Raw genomic sequence first — 21,546 nt, forward strand, 5'->3', positions numbered from 1 at the left:
ATATCAATGATGTTATTAATCACACAGTGCCTTTATAACGTTTTTGTGTTAACTGTATTTTTGATGCTTACTCTTATGCTAGTAGGCATAATTATTCTTTAAATAACAAAGAAAATTATGTATACATTTATACATTCACAACATTTGAAGACTATTGTTTCCTAATGCAGGTATAAATCATTACTTCTCATAATCTTTTGAGTTTTGTCAATGAACAGTGTATAACTATTATTAAATAACAGGCAAAAAGCCTCATCAGTAACATGACTTTCCTGCAGATGAACCTCCTCTGTGTATCACAGCTCTGCAGCTCTGTGTTGAAGAACAAAGAATATTAATTTGCTGTGATAAATGCATGGGATCACTGCAAAAGTTAGAGCAAATATGAAAATAAACTGACATGCAGCCCTGATAACACCGCAAGGGTTTGTTATTCCTAGTTTCACTTCTGTTCTCTATTGCCCTTTCTAAGATCATCTTTCAGCAGGGAGATGCTCCTGGCTGAGGCTGAGTTAAATCTTCAGATGAATCTGTAGGCTGGACAAGGCTCCACTAACAAAGGTGAGTTCTGTTTAAAATACATTATCATGTTATGACTGATAAAATACATCTTAGAAATGATTGGCTTTAACATGGAACTCTAAACTTGTAAATTCTGTGATTTTGCACGTCTCGTGTACCAACCTGTACTAGTTTGGATATGCAGTGCTTGACTTTTAAATTTATGGCATCCCCATGACATTTCTCAATGTGAAATGATGATCAGATTTTCTGTCTTAATTCCCCCATGAAGTGGCTTGTTAGGAAATGTATCCTGCTTCCTAACCCAGACTATGCAAAACCTGTCAGGGAACAGTATATTTGATTTTTTTAAATGATAAGAAGATATTTAAATAAAGAACAATATAATTTGCCTTTTTTTGTAAATACTTTGCCACTTAAATTACTCACTGTCCTCTGGGCCTCTTCTAGCACAGCATTGTTTGCATTTCAAATTAGTGAAAGTTTTGAGCCATCATTACATGTTATTAATTTTTTTTTTTTTTAATTCTACAAGTGGAATGGATGAGGTGCAGGAGAGGAATATTTCAGCCTTTGATTAGTGAAATTCTTGGGTTCTGGTATATCACAATTCATTGATATTAGAGTAATTTATTACCTTTTTAAAAAACCACATATATTCCCACTTTCCAAACCTCAGGGTCCCTGTTCTCTCACTGTAGTCCTGATATGAAGCATCATACCATTTTCAAAGCTGAAATGACAACATTATTTGTATATGTATAAAAGCTATTTTGGGTAATTTTTGTAATGTTCTAATAAAAGTGATTGAATATAACTCCTTCCTACTTTCCAGGACCATGTTATTGGATTTATAATACCAAATGGGTCGGGATTTATTGTGGTAGGATACATAAACATTAAAAATCTCAAAAATTGTAAGTCATATGTAAAGGATAGAATTTACAAGGTAATACACAGCAGTTTTATTGTGCCTAATTGGAATGTGCACAACCCTCTTGTGTCCTCACACACTTTCACGTGTGACCTCACTTTCGGTGAGAGGGGAGAGTTTAGCAAGACGATCCGAGAGGAAAACGCTTCTTTGGGATCAAAGGGCGCCGGTTCCGCCTCGCTGAGCGGTGACAGCCCCAACGGCAGGGCCGGGGAGCAGCAGCGGCAGCACCAACGCTCCCGGCCCCGGGGTCGTGGCCGCCGTTCCCCGGCGGGAGTTGAGCGAACGCGGGCCCGTTCTCTGACCGGGACGGGTTCCCCCCCGTTCTCGGGGCCGGCGGGGGCGCGGCCGTGACCTGCGGGAGCCTCTGCCACGGGCACACCCGGGCCGGGACCCCCGGCGGGACCCCCTCGCCCCGCGGCGCTGCGGGGACCCCGGCCCGGCGGGGCCGTGCCCGGCGCTCGGAGGTGCGGGGAGGCCGCGCCCGGTGAGTAACTCGTGCGGACCGCGGGGCCGGCCCGGGAGCGCTGCCAGCAGCTTGCAGGGATTCCCCGCGGGAACGGCGGCCGGGTCTCCGTGTTTCCATCGCCCCAGGCGGCTTCGCGGCGGTGCCCGGGGATGAGCAGGGAATAACCCGTTTCCCCGGGCCGGCGCTGCTCCACTGCAAGAGAATGTGCCCCCGACCCTCCAAGGCATCTCCGCCCTCGTGGGCGGTCCCATCCCACCCCTCCTTTCCCGGCTATTTGCTGCTCCGTCGCCTCGCAGCGCCTCGAGGGGCTAGAACGTTCCTGTTCAAGTCTTATCAGCTGTGTGCTGAGCGCCTCCAAAATATGGGGCGGAGGCACCTGATGCTGCCTGTTTAACCACCTTTGTTTAACCTGCGCTTTATCAGCGGTATCTGATGTATTTCCTTCCTGCTTTATCTTCTTGCTTTGTTGCTGGCACTTATCTTTCCCATATTACATAACGAGCTCTACAACACCCGAAGGGCGGAGGAGGGTCACTGGTTTAAGTGCCCTGCCGGCAGTCGGGTCAGGGAGCGGTGAGGCTCCTGCTGGAGCGCCGTGGCAGCTCCCTGCGACAGCCTGGGATGGCCCGGGGAAGCGACGAGGGAGGGAGTGCTCGGTGGGGTATTTAAATAGCGCTAATGAGGAGGCTGCATCGCCCCGCGGTGTCACGGGTGACCTCCTTTCAGGGGGCTGTCAGCGATAGCGTCTCACTGGGATGGTGTTTTAATACTCGTTCACACTTGTGGCGAAATGGTATTTGTGCCGCTCCGTTTTTCTGCCAGCCTTACACGTTCTGCTGTTGTCACACCGCACAGCTTGGCGCTTCCTTCAGCGAACTGAAGAGATGTACAATCCCATTCATAATTTTCTTCGGTCTGTCATCTCTTTAGCTCTTTTTGAGTGCTGGCAATGAAGTTAAAATATCTCAAACTGGTGCTTTTACGTCGGTTTTGAAGACAGAGAACACAAAGGGCTTTAAAAAGCATAATCAGGGTAAGAGGAAACATTTGTTTTCCATGTGTTGTAGATGCATATTGTGAATAACCCTGGTTTTCATTTTCCTTTTGTCACAAATACACTACCTATGAGATCACAGAGGATCTGGAAGAAGCAGAGACCTCCAGGTGGAGTTTTCTGATCTTGCATTAGCTGTCCTGGGAGTCTAGATGATTATTGAACTGTTGATCCTTCTCCCCTCTCTAGAAAGGGTTTTGTAGTGCAAAGGAATAAGTCCTTTGGATTTTTGCCTGACTTCTTCCCTCAGGTAAAAGTCTGTGTGTCCCTTGCAATGAGTGGTTAACGATGGCATCATGTGTGTCACCAGATGATCTTGTGTGGAGAGATTTCAACATAAGAGCATTAAAACTTATGTGTGACTTTCTGTGGGAGCAAATGAGAGAATCATGTACTTAAGTAAGCACCTCTTCTAATAAATCAAAATTAGGCTTGTCCTTAATGATGCCTTAAAATAGTTTAGATGCCTTTAGGTGCTATTAGGGCAAAGAGGCTGGTGTCACTGAAGATTTACTCAGACTTATCTTACATCTGTATTGCATGTTAGTGGCATTTAATTCTTATTTAATTCTGGAAGGCTTTAGAAGTTAAATACTGTCAGAGAAGAATTTGTAGAAAAGCTCAATTTTTGAGTTGCATTTGTGTTTTGATTCTGAGCTTGTCAAATGAAAAGTGAGTTTTGTCAGTCTTCATAGTGGCAGCAGGACCACAGCAGAAGAGGACAGAGCTGGCCTTGCTGTGTGCTCTGCAAGGACATTCTTATTGATTGTGACCCATATTCATGCTGATGCAATGCTTATGTACTGAAGAGAAAAAGCAGTAGAGAAGCAGGCAGGAATTCTGTTGCTACTGTTATTTTTGAGCACTTTCACATGAGCAATTTTGTAGTTGTGCAACATACAAAAAGGCCCTGAATGCTACTGTTTTACAGTGCTAATTTCTAGCTCTTTTTACCTTGTGAGGCTGCAAGTTCTACTTTCTTGCTGCCTTAATTTCATAAGGAAGGTGGTGAATTTCCTAAACCAAGACTAGTTTATTTTCCAGGTGCAAGCCTGGGACTGATGTTTTCTAAATGTTAACAGGTTCTAGAAGAATTACAACTGACTGATCAAACTGTCAGGTTAGTTGTCATCAACTCTCTTTTTTTTTTTTTAATTACAATTTTGCTTTTTCTTCTACTTGTATACTTTTCATTGTTTTATAAGTTTAGGCTTATTATGTGGGCTTGGTTTATTGTATGAGTTCACCAACTACTGATAAAATAAATGAAATGCACACATTAAAGTAGTGTAAAGCAAAGTATTTCAGCTTTCCATCAGAATTAAGTATTTGATTCTGGCTTTGAACATTCATGAGTTATCAACTTTTAAAATAGCAGTGCCTCATCCATTTATCTCTGGGACTTCTTCAGCATTAGAAACATGTAATTCCTGATTTTGGACTAATATATTTTCTTAATCTCCACAGATAAAGTTTGCAAGCAGTTCTGAGGGCCCATTTCAGATGCTGAAGTGGGTGAGAGAGAAAGATCTCTCCAGTAGTTCAGAGCTTGCTTCTGTGAGGGTCAATTCTGAGTAGGATTTGTGCATCCAGGGGTTTTAAATGATTTATCCAAATTACTTTAAATTCAGTCTTAATTAGTCTAAATTCAAATGCTGTTCCTTTGGTTTGTACTAATTTTAAAAGTGCAAAGTACTTTGATTCTAAATGAGAGCAACCACGTTGGGATTTAACAAGCTCATTGGTAAGTGGCTTTGCCTAATCAAAAAGGTTGTAAGTTTGTCAGTCTAGACAAACCTGCAGATTCTGCTGGTGAAAAGACTGACCCCTGTTAAAACTGCTGATAAAGTTCCTAACAACTTCCCCAAAAGTCTCCATCTCAAAGCCAGTTCACTGATCATGTGTTAAGCAGCCTTAAGACAGAATTCCACAGGCAACAGTAAGTGTGAAGGAGAGTTGATTTTACATGGAACAGGGGCAATGTAACTCAGCTCTCAGTGCAAGTATTCTGATTATACAGAGCGGTTTTGCCTCCTGAGATAAATATCACTTGCATTCAAGGCTCTAATTTTGAATATTTCACTGAGCATAGTTCTCATTTATATTTGTCTTATAATAGTCATATGAAGTATGTGCTTTCAGTGAAGTTATTCCAGATCTTCTTCTAGGTGAATTTTTATGAGAATTCCTATCTCAGGCTCTGACAAAATGTCCACAGAGGTAACTGTGTCTGTGATACCAATTAAGTGTGGTGTATGCCTGCAATTCTTCTCCCTTTCTTTTAGACACAGATCTTTAGACCCAGGATCTGACCAATACATTAATAGCAAGGCTTCACTCTGCTCTTCCTAAGTGTACCATGACTATCAGGAGGAGGAGGAACAGCTGCACTAACACCCCACAATGTGAACAGCAATAATGTTCATCCTTGGGCTTGCCATTTTCAGCACTGCAGGAAAGGAGACATTACTTCAGAGCCACTCCAACAGCTTATGGGAATGGACCCTTTGCTTATATGGGTTTACATGGAAAATTAGGCCTGTTCCCACTTAATTTAAACTTTTTTTTTTTCTCAAAACAATATTAAAACCAGTAAGTTGTTAAGTCTTCATTTCAGTTTCTGACCTTTCAAAGCTTCAGTGTAGTTACTGCATTAAACTGGAGCACAAAACAAAGATTACAGTGGACATTTTCTAAATTATTCTAGAGACATGTTGTGGTGCATTCCAGTAGTCATGTAGTGTTAGTTGAATGTCATTTGCCTTTTTTGGCATACTCAATTATAGACCTCTTAAACCTAAAAGTGCAATTTCTTGATCTCTATTGTCTATTTGTAAAACTGCCTTTTACAATTCTGATGAGAAATACTCTGGTCACAGTGTACTGGTGAATAATCAGCTTTATAGTCTGCAAATCCATTTTAAACATCCGTTGAACAACATAAGTGTGGAAGTTATCAGTTATAGCTAAATATGCCCCAGATGCTTCCCCTCTGCCCTTAAAAGAAGCCTACTTTTTTGGTCTTTCAGCTTTGAGGCAGAGGAAAAAAAATCACTTTATTTCACTACTGTTGTATGTTGTTTTAGCAAATATGATGAGTTCCTGGAAGACCAGTTAACCTTAATATTAATGAAGTGTGCTGTGTTGCATAGTGCCCTTTGTGAAGTTTGCTGATGTTTACAGTGGCTGCTCACAATGATAATTAGATGTTAAAGTGATGATCTTTAGATATCCACAAGGCTGTAAAACGTTCTCAAGGGATCAAGGCCCTGCAGAAGGAGGGATGATAACCTGCAATCTGAAGGTGAGGTAGAACAGTGCTTAGCCAATACCAATAGCTGAGTGTTTCCTGATAAGTAGAGAGTGTATTTTTAAAAGGTGGTTAATAAGTCATAGGTTCTTTCTTTGTATATAATTGCTTCTCCTAGAATAATGAAGGCTGGGAAAAGATGGGACATTTGCCGAGTAAAACTTAGAGCGGTATGAAGTTGTGATGAAGTGCTGCTTATTTTCCTCTGTCAAAGTGCCTGGGCTCTGGCAGCCTGTTCTTTACTGTGTAAGTCCTCTGTTCTGGAGTTGGCCTCCTCTTGCACAGCTCCAGTTTGATGTGAGCCTACTGTTGAGGAGTCTTGAGAGGGCAGAGCTGAGAGGTGCCCTGGCCACTCACAGGAGGCCACTGATGTGGTTTGGTGTCAGCTCGTCTTCCACGTCAGCTATGGTAGAGCAGCAGATGGAAAGAAGCAATGGTTATGTCTTCATGAGGCCTCTCAGTTCTGTCACAGGGCATCTGGTGGACCACTGTACAAGTGAAAAGCTGTCCCTTTTGTCTGGTCGTGTTGTTACTGGCTTGTGTCAGAAGTCAGGTGCTACAGATATGAAGTAGCCATGATTTTTCATATATTTTCATATACTGCTCATTCATTTCCCAGTTTGTTATGTGTGCATTTCTTACTCTTCAGACTTTTCTTGTTATTCCTTTTTTTTTTTTACTTTTGATTAACAAGTCAGACAATCCTATGACAATCCAGTTAACAAGTCTTGCTGCTACTTAGCCAGCCTGCCTTATTCAGTGCTTGTTTCTTCTCTCTTTTGCATAAATAACATAGGTGAGTTTGTCCTTCCCTTACAAACTAATGTAACATTTTTGGTACGTGCATACCTGTATGTTTGCTTGGTGGCCAGAGAACGTGACAGAAAGTCAATGGGATGAGGAAGGGACTGTTGTGTGTTCATACAGGGAGCCTGATCAGCAGTTCAAAAATGCAGTTAAGGGAGGCTGGGTTTAACACTGAGGGGCAGAGGTTCCTGTGACAGCAGATCCTGTGCAAATTGGGTTTGTTCAAAATGCTACATTAATTCAATTACAACTTGAATGATGTTTATTTTTGCCTATAAAGTCAAATAACATGTTATTGACTCTTCCTGGGTAATTTCATGGTTTCTTCTTCCTTACCCATATCTCACCAGGACAGCTGAAACAGGTTTAACACTTTATCTCATTATTTCTTCTGGTGACAGCAGAAGTTATATTCGCAGGAGAAAATGAGAAAATGTGCAGTCTCATCACAGAGGAATCCCTTAGTCCTTTCTCCTTTCCTCTGACTTCTTATGCAAGTGGGTCTTTTGGGTTGTTTTTTTTAATAAGAAATTTCTTGGTGCAATTTCGTCTGTTCTGATAATGAATGGAAGAAAACAAACTGTCTGGGAATTGTCAAGTTCCAGGGGCTTTTTTCAACACAGTTCTGGCTACTTAGAACTATGTGAGCAAATGCAATTTCCCTGGCAGTTCGTTCTGTTGACAATGTGCAACTTTCCACCTGTAGTTTCTTGAATTTTTTTATGCTGTCCTTTGTTACTGAAGTTTATTTTGAATGGATATTTTAATTAGACATGGAAATACTCATCTATATATCCTTTATTTAGATAGAAATGTGTTTGGCGTGTACACACACAGAGCATGCATGTCATATTCATTATAGAAGCTTTCTAAATTAGTCTTTTGTCTTCAAGGATATGTCTGCAAAGCATGTGCTTTCATGAAATAGTGCCACTTCTTGAGCCATTCCAATATCCTTAATCCTCTTATAAGTTAGATCCTTCAGGAACTGTATGTGCTTGCAATTATGCACACTGAGATGGCCTTACTGGCTCTGGTGTATTTATCTACAAGTGATGGCTCAGAGCATATGGATGTGGAATTAAGCCTGTATGAATTTTGTGGCCATGAAGCCAGTTGTAATATCACATATCCATTTATGTCAGGGGGGCTTGCTGCACAATAAGTTATTTGTGCACCAAGTTATTAATCTATGTGAATAAAGCTACTAAAACCTTGACTGTTGAGTGCAAGAGATGTAAGAATTACGAGTTAATGTTCACAGATCAAGACATGTGAAGGTTTGGGGGTTCAAACAACCTCATGGTGCATTCAGATGATTGAAGTGCATTTATTTGCTATAAAAATATCTGAGTGTTCAGATTTAAAAGACTTTTGGAAAGCGGAATATAGGAAAAGTTAATGAAAATAAAACATTCACTTCTGAAAACTGTACATCATGAAATATTCATAGTTGTTCTACAGATAGGATATAGTTTGTGGAGAAGAATAAATGATTTTTTTACAGACTTTGCAGCTTGATGTCTGCTGATTAACACTGGAATGTAATTATTTGACATAATCAGTAGGTGTAATACTTTGGGATAGCAGATGTGTATGGTTTTGACTGAAAAGGTTAATTCCTAAAGATGAGGATGTCCTGCCAGCATTCTGTGGGATCTCTGCTGGTGACTAAGATGAGAGTTGGAAAAGTATGTTACTGTTTAATTTCTTTTACAGATATTTTCACCATGAGAAATATTTGCTACTTTAAATACTCTGAATAAACTCAGTGTCCAGCCCTGGTTTTGACTCTTTTTCTTGCTACCACTCATTAAAATGATTTTAAGTAAGACTAATTGTCATGTTTGAAAAATAACTGTCTTTTTTTTTTTTTCCTGAAAAGATTGCCCAACTTCAGATGCACTGCTACTTGAGACTGCTGTTAAATAGAGCCATTAGTCTTACCTGAGTTCTTTTCACTGCTTGTCAGCTCAATTACAGATTGTCAGTGCCAAAGAAAATGCTCTTATTAGTGGAGTGGAAGAGAGGAACATGTTAGCACCTGCTCTTAACGGAATTCCTCTTCTTAGGGCTGCACAAAGCCACTTGGTTTTGGAGAAGAGGTTGATCTGGATCCAAGATGTCTCATCCCCATATCTTTGAAATTCAGCTCAATGAATATTAGACTAGAGTATTGTGTCAATTGAGGTGCTGAAACTGCTTTCTTGCGTCTTGTGTGGTTGTTTAGCAATGTCATTTTTTTCCTCTCCTATGGTCTAGATTGCCAACAAACTGCTGCAACAGAAATGCTCTAAGAATGCATCTATTTTGCTACTCTAAAGGAAATTGCAGTACAGCTAATTTGCAAATGAATATGTTTTAAAATTCTCTTCAAATCTTTTAGTATTGATTTCACAAGCCAGTCTAAGAGACAAGTCCTTGTTCAGGGTATTCTTCTGAACAAGGAGGAAAAGTGAAGAGACAGTAATTGCAACTGTGATTATCTGTGATGAATTTGAAACACTTTCAAGAACATAAAAAGCTCCTGAAAATCAAGGTGGCTTGGTGCTAAAATACCAAAGTTACTTATGGAAATGGCATTTAGGAACCTGCAACATCTGGAATGCAGACTTCTAAATGTGCTTGTATTACCTTCAAAAAGGTTTTGGCACAGACTTGTAAACCCAGAATTAATTTTCCGTTCTGTGAACTGTAAAATTGTTTGCACATACCTAGAAAAACTTACAAAATGTAAACTCAGTTGTCTTTATGCCCTTCTTTGTTTCAGCGCTGTCTAAGGTCTGATCATGGATGCATTCAGAGCTGCCAGAGTTCAGTGCCCCGTGGGGATTTTGGTCAAGTTCTTTTCTTCCTCACTAAGCTTCCTTTCAGTCCTGACTCCTGATAAGCATTTTAAAAGGAACATTCCTAATGAAGGGACTGAGCCTCAGGTTCCTATGGCTGCTGGAGAGCCTGATTCCTTTGAGTGGGCTGAAAGAGAGAAGGAATCCAGTCTCCAGTCATCACGGCTGGGCTTCGCTAATGAAGATTTGGGAAGGGCTCTACCCACGTTTGTTACAAGTGCACTGGTGGCTAAAAAGGCCAATATGAGACAGGCACATCTGGTTGCAAAAGGCACAGCAGAAAGACTCCTTAGCTGGTACATTCTGCAAGACACGATTCTTTCTGCATTGTCTCTTCTCCTCAAGGGTGATCCTGCTGCGTTCTCAAAGGCATCAGCAGCGTTATAGTTGTTGTGTCTCCAGACCTCCTGATGGAGGCCAGAGTAGACCAGTTATGATGATCAATGTGGCCAAGGCTGAGATGTTGTTTCAGGGAGTCCTTGTATCTCCTCTTTGGGGCTCCTCTCTTGCGGCAGCCGGTGGCAAGTTCACCATAAAACAAGATCTTAGGGAGGTGGTGGTTGGTCCTTCATCCTGGAGACGTGCCCTGCCCAGCACAGCTGTGTTCTCAGGCTCCAGTAAACTGCTGTTTAAACTCACACTAACTTCATGCAGTTCACTCAATTAAGTTCATTCAAGAGAAGTTAGGGAACCAAATAAACAGTAATTTTGAGCTCTCTGTGGCCTAGCACCGGAAAAAAAGGCTCCATTATTTGGTTTTTAAATTAATATCAAACTTGCATTATTTAATCAGATAAACAATTATATCCTTAGCAAAACAAGGGGGTGTTTATTGGAAATTTGTATGTATTTGAAGCTAAAACTGGCTCTGTTTGGGACTGTTATTCTGGCAAGCTTTTCATTATTGTATATGCTCCCTGTGGTAGCAAGGAAAGCAGTGTATGTGGTGAGTTCCTGTTACCAAGAGATGCATTTTAAAAATAACAGTTGTTTTCGTGGAAGTATAAAGTTTTATAATCCCTATATTTGATCATTTATTTTTAATGAAACAGATGTGCTGTTAATGCTTTGCTGTGAATGTGCTGATAGTGAAACAGCAACAGCTATGGTGAGTTATATGTGTGTGTTAGGCCAGAAAACATGCTCAGAGTATGTTGTATTAGTTTCTTCTCCTTGGTTACCTGCCTCAGATTGCTTTAATTTTCAAATGTTCCTTTGTTTAACCACTTTTTCCCAAAAGCATCCTGTATACTTCTTGGATCTCTATGTTGTATAATTCCAGTTTATCTGTTGACTGTTGACTTTGAAGAGTAGGGGGTGAGGGGACCTCGCTTAGAGTTTTGGAAAGTAAATGGTGATTTTGGCCTTTTCTTTTTTGGGGCACAGATGGTGCCTTCTGTGGAGCCTGGTTTGTTTCTTTCATCTGGGCCTCTTTTTGTTGTTTTAAAAACTTCATTGGGAGTTTGGGGTTATCCCAAGCACTTGGGAAAAGACTTGAGGATGTGTGTACTCAGTTAAGTGTGAAAAGACCATTTCTCCAATTGCACAATCTGGCCTCAAATATTATAGGCTTTACAAACCTACTTATGTAACATTTATTCACTAATACATATTTTTGTCTTGTGGGTTTGTCCTTCAAATCTTTTGTTTTTCTGAGTCCTGTAAAAACTTAGCAGAATTCTTCAGTTATTACTTCAGTATCTTTTTCTGCTTTATTTAGTGCATATACAGTATGGACTTCAAGGATTTCCATGTTCTCTTAATTCACTTTAAAATTAAGTATTTTAATATTCACATTCAGCATAAATATGGGCCATTAGTTGATTTAAACATCACTCTTGTGGCTGTATCTGCTTTTCTTAAGATTAAGTTGTTCTACAGAAAAATTGCTAAGCTAATCTATTTCCTCCAAATAAGCCAGACTAAAGTGTGCATATTTACTGCTTCTAAACTGTTACTTCCATTTATGTAGGGACTCAAGATATCTTTTTTCACAGCAACCAGGTAAAGACAGTGAGCTGCCTGCTAACTGAAGTTCTCTACAGTATTTGTGTGAAACTAGTTGGAAGTGAGCCATAAAAATTTGCTTTATGTCCAGTAAAATAGATGCATCCAAGGTGCCCACTACAAACATCATTAAGGTGTGAAATACCCAATTTCTCTTTCCTCCTTTTGTTGAAGTTACTTATAGGTGGTCATAAAGACACAGGGTAAGGGGCAAAATATTATATTCATGCAACAAATTAAAAATCACTTTCTCCCACAACAGTAATAAAGCACTGCCAGCCCAGTGGAGTGACAGCTATTGATTCTGACTTTTAGATGTAACTCAATTTTGCCTCATACACTGAGGACTTGGACTTGTATACACAGTTATTTCCAGATCCAAGCAGCACTTATCCAGAAATTATGGGGTTTTTGTTGAGCTGCACTTTGATATGTAGGCTATATTTCACCCCTGCTGAAATCAATAGGACCTCTTTCTGTTGACCTCAGTAAGTATTGGATTGGGCCCATAATTTACACTTGCAAATAATTGTGGGCACAAAATCACATCTGCAGAAATGGAGGCAGTTCCTCAAAACCAGGCTAACTTCTCCTTGTGAGGTTTTTTGGGAGGGAATTCAGTGACAGGCTGTGTTTTCTCCTTTGTCCTCTGGGGTTGTCAGAAACACAGTAATTTTCAGACACTGTCAGGTCACAGTGACATGATATATAGTTGCTCCCTTGAAAGGAAAGCTTTCTCTAGAGTTAAGGGGAGTTCTGCTCTGCTGTACCTGCTGAGATGAGCCACAAGGACCTTCACCAGAGAGAAACTGCTCCTTTAGGGTAGATGTGAGTGTTCTCCAGGTGTTACTTGGGTTTCCTGTTTGCACACCCATCACTCCACAAAGCAGGTGCTTCTCTCTAACAAAAAGCAGCATAACTAGCTCAGGTGGAATCAAAGGTGTGAGGGAGAAAATATTCCTACTTGTAACAGAAACAAGGTGGATTTTGTTCTTTGAACCTTCTCCCCACAAATTCAGTCATGAAATTGTAACAATGTTGGCTGTAGGTTTAGCTGGCAGACACCAAACATTTGCAGAAAGAGAAGAACAGCCTCAATATGCAGATTTAAATGTTGCAAGACAAAAATCCAGCGCGTTTCTAATAGATTGTTTACCTCGGATGAACTAGAAACTGATTGACAACTTGAAGTCATACTCCAGAAAATATTGGAAGCACTTCTTTATTCTCAAGTAGAACTTTATTTAGAAACACTTTATTTAGAAACATGCACTGGTAGAAATTTCAAGATTTATAGACGACCTTTAAACAAGGAACACAGGATCAGTGAAGGAGACAAATGGTTTGATATCTCCTGTGTGCTGGAGTGGAAAGAAATCCAGTTGGACGAGACATACCTTCCCTGTACAATGCCACTGGGCCTGGAGCTGGAAGGCAGCATTAGGACTGTAGCATTAAGGCTGATGCTTCCCAGTGTTCTGGATCCTTTATGACCTTTATAGTTCAGAAGGAAGTCATAGTGCAATGTTTATCCTCTAGGATGGGCTATGAATGGCTGCTTAAAAAAAATATGAAAAAATCATATTGCAAGTTGGGGGAAGGAACTAAAAATATTCTGAAAAGCATAAACACCTGCAGTTTTCTTTGTACTGTTGTTTGCCTGCATTAATTCCAATCATGTAAGAGAAGCAGCATTGCCTTCTTACGGAGAGAATAAATAACTCTGTCAATGATAGGACTTTCTGGAGACTTCTTTTCTTTGCAAAGTGTTCATGAGCATGTAACTGGAATGACTTCCATCATACTTGGTGTTTACAAGCTGGTCTGTAATCATTACTGGCCAGCCTGAAGACACAATCCTTTGTACCTTGATTGATGCAAATCAAATTCTGCTTTGCCATGTGGGAGTATTTTGTGTGGTTTCATATTGCTCTTTGCTTGTTCACAGCTGTGAAAGATATAACCTTGGAAGAAGTCCAGTGATTGTTTACATAATGACATGATGTGGTTTTCACCCAGAACATGCAGGTGAAGAAGTCAATACCTTTAGATTATTTGATCTATGGCTTCTCCTTAGTTTTCAAAGCTCACTTAAAGTTGGTGCTGTCTTTAGTTGTGGTCATTAGGGTGATGAATATATAATTTTTAATTATTACTATTTTTTCTGGAAATATCACTCTTCAAAATAATGCAAATAGCAATTTCAATGTATTTAAATGTTATTAATAGGTGAGGCATCAATTAAAGATGGCTTCTTCCCTAACTGACACACAGAAGGAGGAAACCAGGACAGCCCTTTTAGATTGAAAAGGCTGGCCCACAACATCCAGATCTGACCCTGTCTGGAATTTAACTGAGTTTGCTAGACAAAAATTATTTAAATCTTGCAAATTTTGGAGTTAAATGCGATTAAGAAGCTGCATTTCAAACCAAAATGCTATGCCCATTTCATCTTCAAATATAGCATGGCAAAATACTGACTTACCATATTTGCCTGTCTGAAATGTCTTTAGGATACTCACCACAGTCATCTCCCACCCACTTGGGGAAAAATGCTCACCTGAGGGAGAGGAAAATCCTTTGAGACTACTTAATAGTTATAAAAACCTGAACACAGAAGTTTTAGACTATCTTCTCTCCTATATGCCACTGCTAGGAATAATTTTGGGATTCCATTCCTGGATGAAATCAGATGAATTCATATTCCTGAAAAATTTTAAAAGTACATTGTAATGTTTCACAGTAACAGAAAATATGACCCTTTGCTGTCTTCAGAATGGAGCAGAAGGATTTAGGGAAGAGTGTGACAGTCATGAGCTCAGTGTGATGAAGGAGAATAAATCCCTGAAGGTGTGTGTAAATGGTGAGCATTGCAATCTGGGAAAGAATCAAAATTTGTTCCAGTAAAGGCAGCTGCCCTTCCTGCCTGCATAGAGGCACTCTTAGCTCTGTGTTTATCCTGAGGTGTGTGGCAATAAGCCCCAATGTGCTCAGTGCCTCAGTACAAGACCAAATTCCCAAGCTGTGATGGATCAGGAGCAGTGGCAGCACAGTACTGCAGTAGCACATTATCTGTTAGCTCTGTCTTGTGTCCTCTATGACACAATGAAATTGCATTTGCAGTTTCCAGATTCTCTTTCAGGTTCTGACTCCCAAATCCCATGAGCCCAAAGGAGGGAAGTGAAGGGAGCCTGCAGTGCTGTGCAGACACAGAGGGCAGATCCATCTTGTCACATAACTCGGTGCTGTCTGGACTCTGTTCAGCTGAAGGCACAGGATCTGGGATTGCACAGCCCCCTTTTGGGGTTTAGGTTGGGTTTTTCCTCACAGCTTTGTTGTGTTCAGACGGGGTAGGGTAGGAAAGGGCACAGTGAGGAGCTGTATTGCTGAGTTCCGCTGTAAAGTTTTCCAGACAGAAGGGACCAGAGACACGAGGTCCAGTGATTACTCCAGGTCACTTTGACTCTTTGGTTCCCAAGTGTATCTTTTTGAATTTGGCTGCAAAAATGCAAAAGGCCTTGTTAAGCAGTCCCAGTTGCTGTACAGTTCAAAGCAACAATTTAGTGACTTGGGGGATTGAAGTTTTTTTGATTGGTTGGGGTTTTTTTCCACAGACTGGCTCAAGGAAATTTTAGAAAAATGATTAGTATATCAGCCAATTTGGTTAAAACAAACACAAAATAGATGAACCATTTGAACTGTTGAACTGAACTATCCCTGTGGGCAGTCCTTACAACGTGTCCTTTGAAAAGAAATGTGCTGTCAAGTGCAAGCTATGCTGTAGTTTTTGGAAGGGACCTGCACTCAGCGTTTAAGAATGTTTTTCTTTTTTTTTCCCCTTGTTTCTAATGGGAAATTAATTCAGCACAACTTTTTCTATTTCTTCCTGTGCACAGTTAAACTGGTCTGTAGAGGGTATGTATACCAGGCTGGCTTCCTGGGGCAGAACTAATCCAATCATTTATGAGTTCAGCAGATGTTTTTGCTTTTCAGGCCAGGTGTAATCTCATGCACCTTTTTTTTAATTCTTCCCTGGAGTAAACACTAGCTGGGCTAATGGCCAAAAATTTAATTACCTTTTTTCGCTCTTTCTGTTTTTCTTCTAGATGTGGGTAGTGTTGCTTTATATCAGACTTTCCCTTTTTTAGGAAGAGTATGATGAGGCATCTGCTCATACTTCCAGCAGGAAATGATCACTGGTTGCTTTCCCTTTGCAATAGCATTTGCTGAGTTGATTGTATTTGGCATACCACGAACAGCTAAACTGGTGGGTTTTGGTCATAGACAAATATTTGTGTTGTATATCCTAAGGAAGGTGCTTTTTTGTTCTATTCATGCTATTATCTACTTACTCTGCCAAGGACTTAATTCATCATTTCTTTGCCTTGGTTTTACTCTGAAGTCAATGTAGAACTGGGGTCAGAACTGGGCTAGAAAGTGAGACATCGGGGCTGCAGACATTGAAGAAACACTTTGGGATGTACACAATTACTCTTTGGGAATCCTGCATTCCTCTAGAGCCATTTGCTCATCCCCATCAGAGTAACAGGGCTTTGTTGCTGCTCATTGACTGTACCAGAAGTTTGACCAAAAAAAAAAAAAGAGCAATGATAGCTAGAGAAATATTGAACTGTTGAGAGGTAGGAATGATACCTTGGGAGTCACTGTTAGATCTGAATAAAGCTGTCCTGTGACTTACATGGAAGGAGAAGCTGGCATGCTAGTAAACTCCTACCAGACATGAAACTGGGAATAACTATGCAGCAGTGTCAAGCTGTACAGAGGTTAGAATGTGGAAAAATGACAAAAAAGGCCTGCAAAACACATGAAACCTGCAAATGTTGCCTGTGGGGTCTAGAAACCCTCTTTTCATCTCTTCCCCTGCAATACCTCAGGTAATTGTGAAACTTAAATGTAAGAGACCAAGATTTATCAACTTTGCTGGAAAAAACAAATTGCCAGTAGCAGAAGGAAGGATTTCACTTTTTAGTTATTCAGTGTGCCTCCCTTGCTACAGAACTTTCCTGTGGAAAAAGTGGGCAAGGGAAAGGGAGTTTTCAACTCTGCCTCTTGTCTGTTCATGCAGAAGCATTGGATATCATGGTAATTACATTACCCAATCTGCCTTTTGCCAGTACAGCTGATTTTGCTGGAGAGAGGAAGCGTGTGCACTGTGCTGACTATGGGGTTACACGTAAAAATAGTTCATGGCTGTGACTGCACTGGCACAACTGAACAGAACAAAAAGCTGCTATTGTCATACTGGCAAAATGATTCTGCAAAGAGCTGGCATTGGTTGGTTTAGAAATTAGTTTTAGGTGGATTGAATCATTACTATTTGTAACTAATTTTACAAAATGAGCTATAGTCCCTAAATAAAAATCTTGCCTCTGAACAGAATGATGCTTTCAGAAGCTGCTTCAGTATTTTAGTAGTTCTGGATTGCTCTATAGGCATTTCTATTTCTAACTGATGTTCAGGCACTTGAGTTAGGAGCTTGAAGTTAGGTAGTGTGAAAGTGCATACCTGTATTTTAAGCCAAAGAGGTGACTATGTTTCTCTGGAGTTGGCAGACGTGCTCTGATGGTGGGTCACCCGCTGCTGCAGCACCAGCCAGTGTGTGACCTCAGCCAGGGAGGGGGCAGCTGCTTCCTTGGGCTGCTGGGAGCTCTGGGTGAGCTGTAACATTCCGGGATGATAAACCAACACCTGCTGAGTTTATCCACCTCAGCAAACCCGGGTGCCCGTGTTTCTAACACTTTTAACCATCTGGAGTCTTAGCAAATACATTTTCTAAACGAGCAACTTTGTGAGGTTGCTGTTGTTACTACGGGTACTCAGCTGTCAGAGCAGCAAGGCTGGATGGTCTTTTGTGTGCAAGAAAATTCATTGCCTGAGTCAATGTAAACTTGCAGGACATGTGGTATTTTAAAATGTCAGTAAGTTAAGTGGGGTCTGTAAACATTTCTAGGCAGATTTTGGTTCCTTGGCTAAGTATATACTTACTGTTTGACCATTTTGAATGGAAACATCCGTGTGGTTTTATTACATCACGACTTGATTAATTACAGCCAGTTGAACACTAAATTAGAGCACCAAGATACCCAAACACTGAAGAGCTTTTAGGAGAGCAGATCCTGAATACTGACAGAATTAAGTGTGGCGTTTCTGATTAAGATTGCTGTGGTGCAGATGTTAACACTGCCACTGCTGATTAAAAGAAATTGTAAATAAAGCCTGTAGAAAATTCTATGAAAGCCACAGTTGCTTTAAGTGGTGATTTTCCTGGCCATATGTATCCATTTTAGAGGACACTTAAAGTTTCTATAGCTATCTTCAAAAATGGAAATAGAATACCTTTCTGCTTAATCAGTACTTTAATTTCTCTAAAAGCAAAAGTCTTCAAGGTATTTAAGATGGAAATGCTGATTCTTTCCAGAATTTTTTCATTTAAACTTAAATTTTTTACAAAGATGAAAAATACTAAGGATCTCAACACACAATGAAGCTGTGGAGAGTCCAAGATCTTTTTACTTGCCTCTCTGAGGCACAAATATAACTATAAGGGGTCAGATCTCTTGGCAGTGTCTGGTCTGTCATGCTCACAATACGTTTAGGGACCTCTTTCCACAAGATTTTTAAAACTGAAACCATGCCAGCCATGCTGAGCATCGGCAGCACCTTTGAGCAACTCAACCCATAGTAGCAGCCACACAAGGGAGCCTGGGGCTCTGTAAATATTTGCTACTCTCTTTGTTAGTAAATTCTGGACCGTACCTCAGCTGCTGCTTTCCTGAAAAGTGAATATGCAGATGTGGGTTTTGTCTCACTGATAGATGCCAAGTGTTATATAAAAAGCATTTCAGAAAAGTAGTAACTGTAAGCTGACATTTGTTTGAAGAGACTGAAGATTGTATGAGTGTGTAGTCCAAAAAATGTTGCATTTATTGCTGATTAAGAAATTCTCCATTATCAGATAATTAATTGTGCTGTGTGACTCCCCATACCAACTATAATTTGGTAATAATAATTAGGTAGGGAGTTAATCTGTTCAGTCTCAATGGCAGCACAATAAAATGAGGCAGTAAGTTTAATGTGTGAAACCAGTAAACTGTCAGGTGTTAAATTAAACAACATAACTCTCCTGCTGATGGGAATCTTAACTTTTTAGTGGTGTACATAAAACAGGGTACAACTTGTTGTAGTTTTTCCATATATACCAATTTCAGTATAATTCCAGCAGCTATGGCCTTGGGAAATACTGAAGTTGGAGATCAGTGCTGTTTGTCCCTGTGGTGAGTCCAGTGCAGAGTTCAAGGCACAGCAGATAAATGTAAAAATTGGATCATGCCAGTATTGAAAGACTGGGCTGTTAAGAAGCTTGTTAATGTGTCACAGTCATGTACAGGGACAAGGTTTTCACTCAGTGACAAACTAGCTCATTTTCTGTAGTAGTAGTAGTGGTGGTTTATTTAAAAGCTGTATTTTAATGACAAGACAGTTTTAAATCACGTATGTTATATATATAGTTTGGATTTTTTGTCTGCTTTTGATTCATCAGTTCTTAATAGAAAAATCAGGTTTAAGTTTATTAGTGATGACACCTAATGCCTCTAATGCTTTCCCTCCATAAATAGCAACATTGCAACTATATAAATAACTGCATTGCTTTGATGCCTAGATGTGGTTGTGCCTTATAATTAATTCATTTTCCAATAAGAAATCCAATTTTAGAAAACAAGTTTTACTTTCCTGTATTTCTTCAAAGGAATTCAATTTCACAGTAATTCAATTATGTAACCACACTTAATTCATTGTTAATGCTAATAGAGTAAATATTTCTACAATAATTGGTTAGCTCTAAGTGTTGCTAATGATTTTGACTATCTCACCTTCAAAATTCCTCAGTTAGTCAGTGTTTCAAATGAGCATGACAACAATATTTTCATGCTTTCTGTTTCTTCTTTAGTTTTGTTCTGTTGTTTTTTTTTTCTCTGTTTAATTTTTGTTCTCTTTTCTTAGGCTTTAGATCTAAAAAGTGTCTGCTATGACCAGATGTTGTTTGCCTATCTACTATATACCCTTTCAACCTAGTTTTGTAGAGTTTTAAAACATTCATGCTGTAACATTACAGAAAATATATGTGGGGGTTTATTTCTGCACGTATTAATCACTGCTAGGGGAGCAAATTGCAGTATGTTGTGTGAGGCATATGCCTCTTCATTTAGCATCAAACTCAACTTTTAATTTTTAACTTGTATTTCAGGAAGATCTGTTTATGCTGAGTTTTATTTATGCAGGGCAGGTATGAAAGCAATGTGTGAACTGGGAAATGGCCTCAGCTTCTCGTTAAACCGAGTTCCTGAGGTGAAGTATTTCCATAAAACTTTTAGTGTTAGGCTGAAATTGCCATCAGAGGAGATTGCTTGCATCTTATCAGTCTAGTAAATGTGCTATGGGATAGATATGTAAGACTCAAAATATTCCATCACTGCCTGGTTTTGTACCAGAGCACCAACAGGGTGCTCTCGCTTGGCAGAGCTGTGACAGCAGCATCAAACCAGACACCACTGTCAAGAAAAAGGGATGAAGGCACCAGGTGCCCTTTTTGTGCATTGAAGCCACAGCAGGACTGACAGCTGACCTGTCAGGTGCTAATACTGGTGGGATCTCTAACCCTCAGGCTTAGAAACCCCGGAGTAAATCACCTCTAATTGTTCAGTCTCCAGATATTTCTTCCCATGCATCCTTGGGTGTGCTAAACAGCATTAGGTGAAGCCTTTGCTTTAGGTGAGGCAGTTCAGTGATGTTGTATAAATCCAAAGAGGTATCAAAGCCTCTTTTTTTTTTTTTTTTTTTTTTTGGTAGAAAATCACTGTAAGATTTAGCAAGTGCTGTTTACAAAGGATAATCGATGTGCCTCATTTGTATGGCAGCACGTTGCTATAGAAGGTGGCAGCTTTTGCCGGGAGGAAGAAATTTGCATTCTCCTGAGGATGGGAACAAATTCACTTCCTTTTGTGATGGAGAGCTAATTGCCACCCACTAATGGGAGAGCAAATTAAAGCCAAGGTAATGAAGAACTCTTGGGTTGTATTTTGTTTTGGTTGGGTTTTTAATATAATTTTCCCTCCCCACTCCACCCCTTCCCACCCCCAAAATCCCCCGCTCCCAAAAAAACCAAGTGCTTGACTCAGAGCAGTTAATATAGTTCTTTGATGGAGAGAAGGTTCTGGTTGCTGAACCTTTTCTTCATTCTCTTCACCCTTCACAGTCACATTATTAAGTATGTTTTATCTTGACTGAAAGTTTTATTTAGTTATTCCAAGGGAATTTTTTTTTTTACCAGGTCAGAGATAAGGGAAAAAATGTCAATTATTTACATTCTTAGAAGGTAGCTGCTTAAATAGAAATCAGAGCAGTGTCTGTGAATGAGCTGTTGGCCAATTGGCAATATAACCTAGTTTTGGAGAAAACAGAAAAAAATGCAAAATAGAAAGAAATTATATTGAAGGTTTAGGATGAAAACAATTGTTTTGAAAGCTGATCTACTAGACTGATGGGTTTTTTCCTGTCATAATCTGTCATAAAAATCTT

At 40.0% G+C, this 21,546-nt stretch overlaps 1 protein-coding gene across 3 annotated transcripts in view; it reads left to right on the forward strand.

Moving 5' to 3' along the window:
* Positions 1 to 1,800: 1,800 nt before the first annotated feature.
* SPSB4 (splA/ryanodine receptor domain and SOCS box containing 4) overlaps positions 1,801 to 21,546 on the forward strand; it is a 160,648-nt gene continuing 140,902 nt past the window's right edge. For all 3 annotated transcript variants that reach the window (XM_032698347.1, XM_032698349.1, XM_032698351.1), the window contains exon 1: positions 1,801 to 1,943. The gene's annotated coding sequence lies outside the window, so the exon portion shown is untranslated. The remainder of the gene's footprint in view (positions 1,944 to 21,546) is intronic.

This window comes from Chiroxiphia lanceolata, chromosome 10, assembly GCF_009829145.1.
Source record: "Chiroxiphia lanceolata isolate bChiLan1 chromosome 10, bChiLan1.pri, whole genome shotgun sequence".
In the NCBI taxonomy this organism is placed as follows: domain Eukaryota; kingdom Metazoa; phylum Chordata; class Aves; order Passeriformes; family Pipridae; genus Chiroxiphia; species Chiroxiphia lanceolata.